The 9,034-nt window shown below is 30.6% G+C and overlaps 1 long non-coding RNA gene across 1 annotated transcript in view; it reads left to right on the top strand.

The window, feature by feature from the left end:
- LOC116423565 overlaps positions 1 to 6,330 on the top strand; it is a 39,301-nt gene extending 32,971 nt beyond the window's left edge. Inside the window, exon 3 of the long non-coding RNA XR_004234182.1 lies at positions 6,123 to 6,330. This is a non-coding gene — a long non-coding RNA (uncharacterized LOC116423565). The remainder of the gene's footprint in view (positions 1 to 6,122) is intronic.
- Positions 6,331 to 9,034: the final 2,704 nt, after the last annotated feature.

The raw sequence follows: 9,034 nt of genomic DNA on the forward strand, positions 1-9,034 counted from the left end.
TGTGTTTTGTGTCTCCTTGCCAGATACCAGTTCTAGTAAAATGTAAACTCAATACATATATTTGATAACAATAATACAATGACAGGCAAAGAGAAAGATGGCCAAAATAATTTTGGGAAAGATGCTTCAAGAATGAGAAATTAGTCAAAAGTTTGTATGTTAAATAGAAGCTTCATGCCCCTATATCATGAATACTTTCTTGAAGAAGAAATTACAGGTAGTGCTGGTCATGATAAGTACTACGTAATATTATAAAAATGAAATGTTATGTTTAAATGAATAATAACTGATTTGTTGGCTTTTTAGAAGTTTTTTTATGAAATATACCACTAACTTTTTAGAATGTAGATAAACATTAATATCAATAGAATACAATACAAAAATTAGAAGATATGGCAAACAGTTGTGGCAACTCTAACACATTTTTTAAATTAAGTTAATGCTGGAAATGGAAAAAAATGGATAAAAGAACTTACATTGGCACAGATAATTATAATCTTCCAAGAAGGATTCAGAATGATAATATAAGTATAAGATAATGAACAGTGGCATCATGAATCTTAGGTTTAAGTCTCAAGTCTGACAAACACTGACTTTCCCTAGAGAAGTCATATAATCCCTCAAGCCCCTCTGGATTCAGTTCTCTAAAATTATAAATTGAAGAGTTAATACTTATTCATATTGGGAAAGAGTTTCCTCAAATTCCCTATACCAATAAAATCAAAAATCCAGTTCCTATAAAAGCAAATTTAAGTAATATAAAACAGTAATCATAATAAAGAAACCAAAAAAAAAAAAAAAAGCCTAGAAACAGTTCATCTTGCTAAAAGAAGATATATGGCAGCCAATATCTACACTGATTGAGAGCATAAACTCATTTGTATTGACTAATGGAGCAGGAATTATGGACGTTTATGTTACCTGACAAAACAGCAGTAAGCAAGGGAGATAAAAAGTTTGCAAAAATGTTTACTAAAATATACTAACAAGTGAAATGATCCTGGATGTATTTAAGGATAAAATTATAATGACACAGAGTAATGGAAAATAGAAAAGATATTTTAAGATTTTTATAACAAATTATTTTCTCTCTCAGTTATAGTCTTGCTACCACATTTGAACCCTCAATATGAAATCCTAAATAATTTGTATAAGTAAAAATATCACTAAATAAAATGAAGATAGGAAGACTAGCTCAATGAAACATGATAACAAAAAGAAGTTCATACTGGAATTTGTAGACTGGGTATCTGGCACATGCTGGAAATTGTACTGACTGATATTTAGTTTTTCAGTCACTCAAAGTGTGGACAAAATTTGACATGACTATGCCAAAAAAAATTATCAAAAGAATAATAATTAATATGACTTTTCTAATATCTACAAAGTTTCTGTCAGAATATTCTTTACTCATATCCAACCTATGCTTTTTGAAGATATAAGAAATGAAAAAGCAAATTGCCAAAATAATATTCTATAGCAGGCCATGTCTTTACACAAGGTCTTATTATGCTTGCTTTTTTTGCCTGCAAAAATGAATTTGATTTCTTAAAAAAAAATAAAAATAGATGGGGGAGGGATGTTGGGAAGGCACCTTTTAAAGACTCTCTTCCAATAAAGTGTTTTCTATTCATAAGTCAAATGTTAATCTTGTTCAATGATCATCAAAATCATTAAATATAAATATGTAATTATCTTATCTAGCATAAAATATAAATGAAAATGAGATTCCTTATAGATAGTAAGAATCTCTTCCTGGAATCAGGAAGACTTGTGTGTGTGTGTGTGTGTGTGTGTGTGTGTATGTCAGTGATCCCAGATAAATTACTTAACCTTATTTACCTCAGTTTCTTTATTTCTAAGAGAAGCTGGATAAGGAAATGACAAAACCACTCCATTTCTTAGCCAAAAAAACTTGACAACAACGACAACCTCTAGATACCACTTGCAAATATCATTATACTGGTTGCATCAAGCCCCAGAGAATGGTAGGATCTTATTAGTGATCCATAATCACATAAGAGGTGATCCTGAAAAAAAACCAACTAATTGAAAATGTCTATTGTATAGACTGTGATATGCAAGTAAGTGGACAATCCATAAAGTTGTTCCTTCTGCCCATATGACCTGAGTCAATGCTGTCCAGAACTGGGATTGAAAAAGAGGCTAGATTTTCTTTAGGAATATAGACATATTTATTCCTTTACAGAATCCTATATTTTAAATAATAATAAATTTTTTTGGTGAAACTGAATGACTCTAAATCATGAAGAAAAACAATCTATGAAGAATTGAAATTAAATATTGCCCAAAGAACAATGGAGTAGGTGATTGTATAGGCTATAATACATTGCCAACAAAGAATTGCACAATTATATAAAAGATGTCATCATAAGCATTTATTACTAGAAAAAGAATGGGCCTGTCATATGATGCCTGCAAGTAATAACTGGTGAATAGCATATGTATTCCAATATTAATCCAATGTCTAGTAAGCTAGAAGATCTCCAAAATGTTGATTAACTCCAATAATTTATTGAAGAGTAAAGGAGAAAAGTCATGAAGAATGAGAGGTTATAAATGGGTTGTTATCTGCATTATTGAAGGAAATACCTACATTAATGAGCTCATAGAACCATCAAAGTATCTATTTACAATAAGTATTTTGGACTATCTGTCATTACAAAATAAACACCATTTCAGCGTGTTTCTTTACTATGCTTACCCAGTACAGAATAAAAATTAAAATGTCTGATCTTTGCTATAGAACTTTAAAGTTTGGAAAGCTGTCTAAATATGTTATTTCCTTTGATCCTTATAAAAACCTTGTGAAGTGGGTACTTGAATGTAATGGAAAGTCTCTACTTTCCAAAGCAAGGAAAGTGAGATTTAGAGATTAAATGATTTGTCCAAGGTCACACACTGACTTTGAGGAAGATGCAGCATTTAAACCCACACCTCACTTGAGGTAAAGTATTCTCTCTTCTCCCCTACTGTCTCTCAATCAAAATAGCTAATCAATCCAGTACTATTAAAAGAGATCAAATTCCACAAGCCAATCCTAGAAAAAAAAAAAATTTAGCCAGTTGTTTTTGCAATATGTTGATTCTTTCAGTTATTCTCAGAACACTTTCTTTGTCCTTTTACCATAAATAGCTATGAAATACAAGCATATTATTAAGTATAGAATATTGTAGGTTTTGCTTATGCTGCAGTTTGATGAAATTTAATTATAACATGTATTCATAAGGTACCTGAAACAGACAAGGAATTTTCCATTCCTTCAGGGAGTTCAATAAATAATCTCAGATAGGAGGTGTTTTTGAAAAAGGTTAATAAAGGTATAAACTGAGGGAAAATGTATTCAAATGCAAAATGACCTTTGGTATTTAAACTTCTGTATATGATTAGTTCTCAATGTTTTTCAAATGTCTTCTGGCTACTGTCAGTTGCCTATATTTCAAGAAGAGAAGCTTCTCATTGACATATGATTTGAACAATTCTCAGATATTTATGTAAATAAACCAAAAATATCACTCCTGTGGAGAAAGAAAATTAAGGAAAAAATTTATTTTTCTTTCTTTGTGTTCTACATTTAGTCCAATACTTTTCTTTCAGTACCTGTAGTCTACACTGTTAGACACAAAAATACATAACTACAAAGAATACTAAATATTTTTAAAAGCTGTCAGTCAATCATGGCCATTGTAAATCTACAATCTAAATTTGTTAGGAAGAAAGAAATAATGTGATACTTTTTTAAGATTTGTGAATGTTTTTTTTTTAAAGTTGAAAATGAATGACAAGAACTGTTATAAATATACTGCCATTTAACTTCAAAAGAAATGAAAAACCCACATATTTGCTCTTGCCCAGTAACACACTAACATCCCCACTTATCTGGCACTGAAACATCTCATGCCCTCAACTATACAGAATATCAACTAAGCCTGAGGAAGACTGAAAGTGTCCATATTCAAACATCAAAGACCATAGTCAATAAGAACCTATAACTCAAAGATGATATGTGATTGACTAAGTCACACTATAGGAGTAAACCTATACAGTCAAGAAACAGCACCGAAAAAGCAATGGATGCAGAAGTATTAGGAAAAGAAGAACCAAGAAAATTAAAAAAAAAAAAAACTAACAGAAGAAATGTGACAGACTGTCAATATGGCCCTGAAAATTAGAAGCAAAAGTGGAACCAAGCAAATGCAAAGATAACAAAAAGAGAGGAGGTAGAGAGTAAAGGCAGTCATGATGAAAAAAACAGTAATCTGAGAGCATTCAATGCAGGACTAAACAAAGGCCTCTACTATTTCAACAATCCTTGTGGGCATAATTGGGAAAAAAAGACAAGAAAATAGCAATTAAATATTACAATAAAAAGTTGCATTTTATAGAACAAGATAAATTAAGTGCTATTCACTGAAACGAACTGAGTAAGTCTCTGAATTTAAGCAAAATTATCTTGAATCTATCCAATATAAGAACACAATATATGTGAGTAATAACAAATTTAGACACAATCCAGTACATCACAACACTATAGCCTATATAAACCAACAGAACATTGGGAGTATTGTGGGGAGTGGGGTGGGAATAATAAAGTAAACATTCTAAAGTTCCTCTGAAAATCTAAAGGGAAAAACTAAAGAAAATTATCTATTTTTTAAAAGTCTATGTCTTGTCTCACCCAGACTAGAAGTGTAGAGGATATTTATGAATCATACCCCACTCAACATTAACATAGAAATTCTGTTTTTCACCTGGATCACATTATTATATTACCTAGGTGCAAAGGGTTTATGGTATGATGATAGACTTAATGTAGATACCCAATCCCAAGCTCAAACTATCCATGAGCCTTGGCCTCACTGGTAATCTGTCAGCATGCCTATCATATCATTTTAAAAGAGAAATAAAGTTATAGTTTTGTTTTATACATTCTGAATCTAATAAATCAAGCTAATAAGTATTTGTCAAGTATTTATTATGTGCCAGAAACTGTGTTAAATGTTTGTGATACAAAAAGAGGCAAAAAACAATAGATGTACTCAAAAAACTAACATTCTTATCAATAGGACAGCATGAAAACAACTATAAACATGCAAGATATATATAAGGTAAATTGAAAGCACCCTCAGACCTCTGAAAGGAACCAGAAGAAGAGACTAAGTGAGAAAGCATTCACAATAAGGAAATCAGTCAATAAAATGATACAGAAGTAGGAGATAGTACAACATTGAATCCAGTGTCACTGATCAAAGAAATGTAAAGAGAAGTAAAAGCTGAACAGGATTGAAAGGGAGAGGTTTATAAAGTAGGCAATCACTTACTTTGCTTTTAACAAAATTAGAGCATTTGAATTATGATATATGTCAGTGTTTTTCAAATAAAATATGATAAAATAGCCCTCTTCCAATATCAGTTGATAAAGCAAATTATTTAAGAACAATGCATTTGACTGAACCTTGTGTATTTTTTTCTATTTTGAAACACTAGATATAACCATTGATAAACTACTAGAAAGTGAAAACAACCTTTCATTAGATATCTTTTACAAATTTAATAGATTTTTTTAAATGTTGCAATCAAAATAAATAACAAAAAAGAAAGAAAGAAAGAAAAAAAAACAACTAGCCACTTATAAAGGCACAGTGCCTGGCACATAGTAAAGCTCAGTAAACGTTTGTTGATTGATAAATTGATTGGTTTAACCTGAAAAGCAATTGCATTACTTTTTTTTCAAAGAATTCATTTCTTAGCTCCAGCTCTCTCCTGAACATCTTTATGACGCCAATAAATGTAGTGTAATTAAGTGATAAATGACAACTTTTATCCTAGGTAAATAGCATGATGTCATGTTAAAAGAACTGGACTTATTGTCAGAGAATTTCAATTCACAATACTGTTTTTTCTACTCATATAACTTCCTCCCTGTGGGCCTCTGTTTCCTTACCTGTTTAAAAAAAAAAAAAAAAAAAAGAGGGCATTTGACAACATGGTCCCTTCTAGAATTAAAATCTTATGATCCTAACTCTATTAATTGACTTGCCTCGTGTCACACAACTAGTAAGTATCTGAATTAAATTTGAACTCTTTCTTTTTGATTTCAGGTCTAATCTTTTATCCATTGAGCTACCTACCTACATACTGATGTTATTCTGTTGGCTAAATTTGGATATTCTGTATACTTCTGAAAATATTTTATGAGTAAATTGCTTTGTATAAAACTATATATGACTTTAACTTATTGTCACTTTAAAGCTGCATTTCAAAATGTTTTTTGAACCAAATATTCTGTAAAAATCAAACATTAAAGAAAGTCTGGTGCTAAATTTCATAAAGTGTCTGCTTCTGATGACGAAGTATTTATAGGTTTTGGAATAAAAACCCTCTCAAATACACTAGAATAAATTATTTAAATCGTGAAGAATATTTCTCTTTCATTTTCTATCCACATTCAACTAATATAGAAAAATGAGATGAAATTCACTCACAAGGAAGTTGACATGATACAATATATTGATCTATGTATGGTACAGCTATAATAAATGGTATCTGGAGTTCTGCTAACAAGTTAAAATGATCAGTAATGAAAAAAAGTTTTAGAAAATAAGAAAACTATTTGAGAGAAGGCTGCTTTGAGTTTAGAATTTTTTTTTTTTTTGATACAGTCATCTTAAGAGCAACTTGGAACTATGCCCAAAGGGCTTTACATACCTTTGATCCAACAATACTACTACTTGGTCTACATCCCAAAGAGATCTAAAAAAGAAGGAAAAAGGACACATATGGGCAAAAAATAAATTATAGTGGTTCTTTTAGTAGTGGCAAAGAATTGGGAATTGAAGAGATAACCATGAATTGAAGAATGGTTGAAGAAGTTGTAGTTTATGAATGTAATAGAATACTATTGTTTTGGAAGAAATAATAATCAGCAGGATTTCAGAAAAAGCTAGAAAGACTTACACAAGTTGATGATGAGAAAAGTGAGCAGAACCAGGAAAACATTGTATATAGCAATAGCAACATTGTGTAATGTGATGAGTATGATAGCTCTTCTTAGCAAGAATCCAAAAACAAATCCAAGGGAGTTAAGATGGAAAATGCTAACCACCTCAAGAGAACTATGGAGTGTGAAGGAAGACCAAAGCAAAATATTTTCACTTTTTTCTGGTTTTGGGGTTTTTTTTTCCTTTCTTTTGGTTTTTCCCTTTTGTTTTGAGTCTTCTTTTTCAGTTGGAGTAATCTCTAAGTATGATTAATATGATTGTATAATTATAAGCTTTTTAAAAAGATAGCTATATTACACTGCCTTGCAGATCACATATTTCATATATTCATTATTTGAAGAGACTATATTTAGGAGAAATGAACAAGAGTAAAGTGACATTGGGGTGAGGTTATGAGAAAGGACTTCTTCTAGTAAGCAAGTTACAGGTAATCTTTAGGAATTGATATATATTTGGTTCTACATTTCACACTATATCTTCCTATTTACTAATAGCTACATATATTACACAAAAAAAGTTATTAGTGTTTATACTAAGTCTTGAATCATCAAAAAATGATCAAAATATTTTTAATATCCCTCATTCAATAAGACAGAGAGAGAGAGAGAGAGAGTGAGAGAAATAGATAGAGCATTTATTAAGTGCTTCCTATGGGCCAGGCATACAAATGTAAGTAATCAAGACAATCCCTGCCCTCAATAAGCTTATATGATAATGGAAGAAATAAGAAAGGATTGAAGCATATAATTTGTTTTACAAATATTTATAACAAATATTTAAAAGACTACTTACATTCTTCTGGAAGCCCAGGAAACTTTATTTCCCTGACCATAGCAAATAAGAGAATTTTAGGTGCAGAGTAATATAGCATGAATTATGTTTTGTTTGGGGGTATTTGGGGTGGAAGTGATTAAATTGAACACTTCTAGATTCCATTTCCTTACTAAAAAATCATCTGGCTGATACTTTGGATTTTCTCTAAACTTAGTTTTCTTCAAATTTTGTAAGTTGGTAAATATGTTCAAGGGCTGAAGAATTATTAATATGTATATAAATTGAAATATGTTTAAATCTTTATTTTAAAATGTTTCTAAAAACACTGTATACTTTTTAACCCTCTCTTACTTTTACCATATATTACTTGAGGGGAGGAGACCATCTTGATTACTTGCATTTATATGCCTGCCATAATAATAAGCATATAATGATATAAGCTCATAATTGTTTGTATATAACTACTAACTTATACCAAACTGATGATTATTTCTTAAACTTTCTGATCCCAAACTATAAGAGTCTAATAACCAATATGGTTAATCGCAAGGGGAAAAAAAAACCCCACCAAATATAAATGAATTGTTTAGTGGTGCATCATCTTTGTATCACATAAGTAGCAAAGCGATAATGGACAAGTAAGAGAGAGTGAAATTAATAATTTTTTTTTTGCACCTGATTTCTTGACCAAGGATAATAATCCTCAGATTGAAAAAAGAGAAAACAAGAAATACACAATTGATACCCAAAGGTATGAAGAGATTTCAAGTGAGCATCTAATTATACTCATTGAAATTGACCAATTTGTCTCAATCAGATAAATCCATTTTAAAGTACTGAAAGAGCTTTTTCATAATGTTGCTGAATCTCTGTCTGATCTTTGAAAAATCAATGAAAAGAAAAAAAAAGTAAAATAAAACTCATGATTGGCAAGCATTATGCCAATTTTCCAAAGGTGTAGTAGATAGACTTTCCAATTTGTCACTTGATGAATGTAACTTTGGTTCCTGTGAAATTTCTAGAGCAAAGCATTAAAGGGGGGGAAGAATTTGTGATCATTTAAAAAAGGAAGAGATGATAACTATGGGCAAATGTGAATCTATCAATAACAAGTCATGCCATCCTAGCCCTACTTCTTTTTGGGGGAAGAAGGAAAGAATTATTGAACTGACAGGCCTAAGGAATTGATTAAAAGAAAATATTTGACAAAATATCTCATGATAGACTTGTAGATACAA

The sequence above is a fragment of the Sarcophilus harrisii genome, chromosome 4 (assembly GCF_902635505.1).
Source record: "Sarcophilus harrisii chromosome 4, mSarHar1.11, whole genome shotgun sequence".
Classification (NCBI taxonomy): Eukaryota; Metazoa; Chordata; class Mammalia; order Dasyuromorphia; family Dasyuridae; genus Sarcophilus; species Sarcophilus harrisii.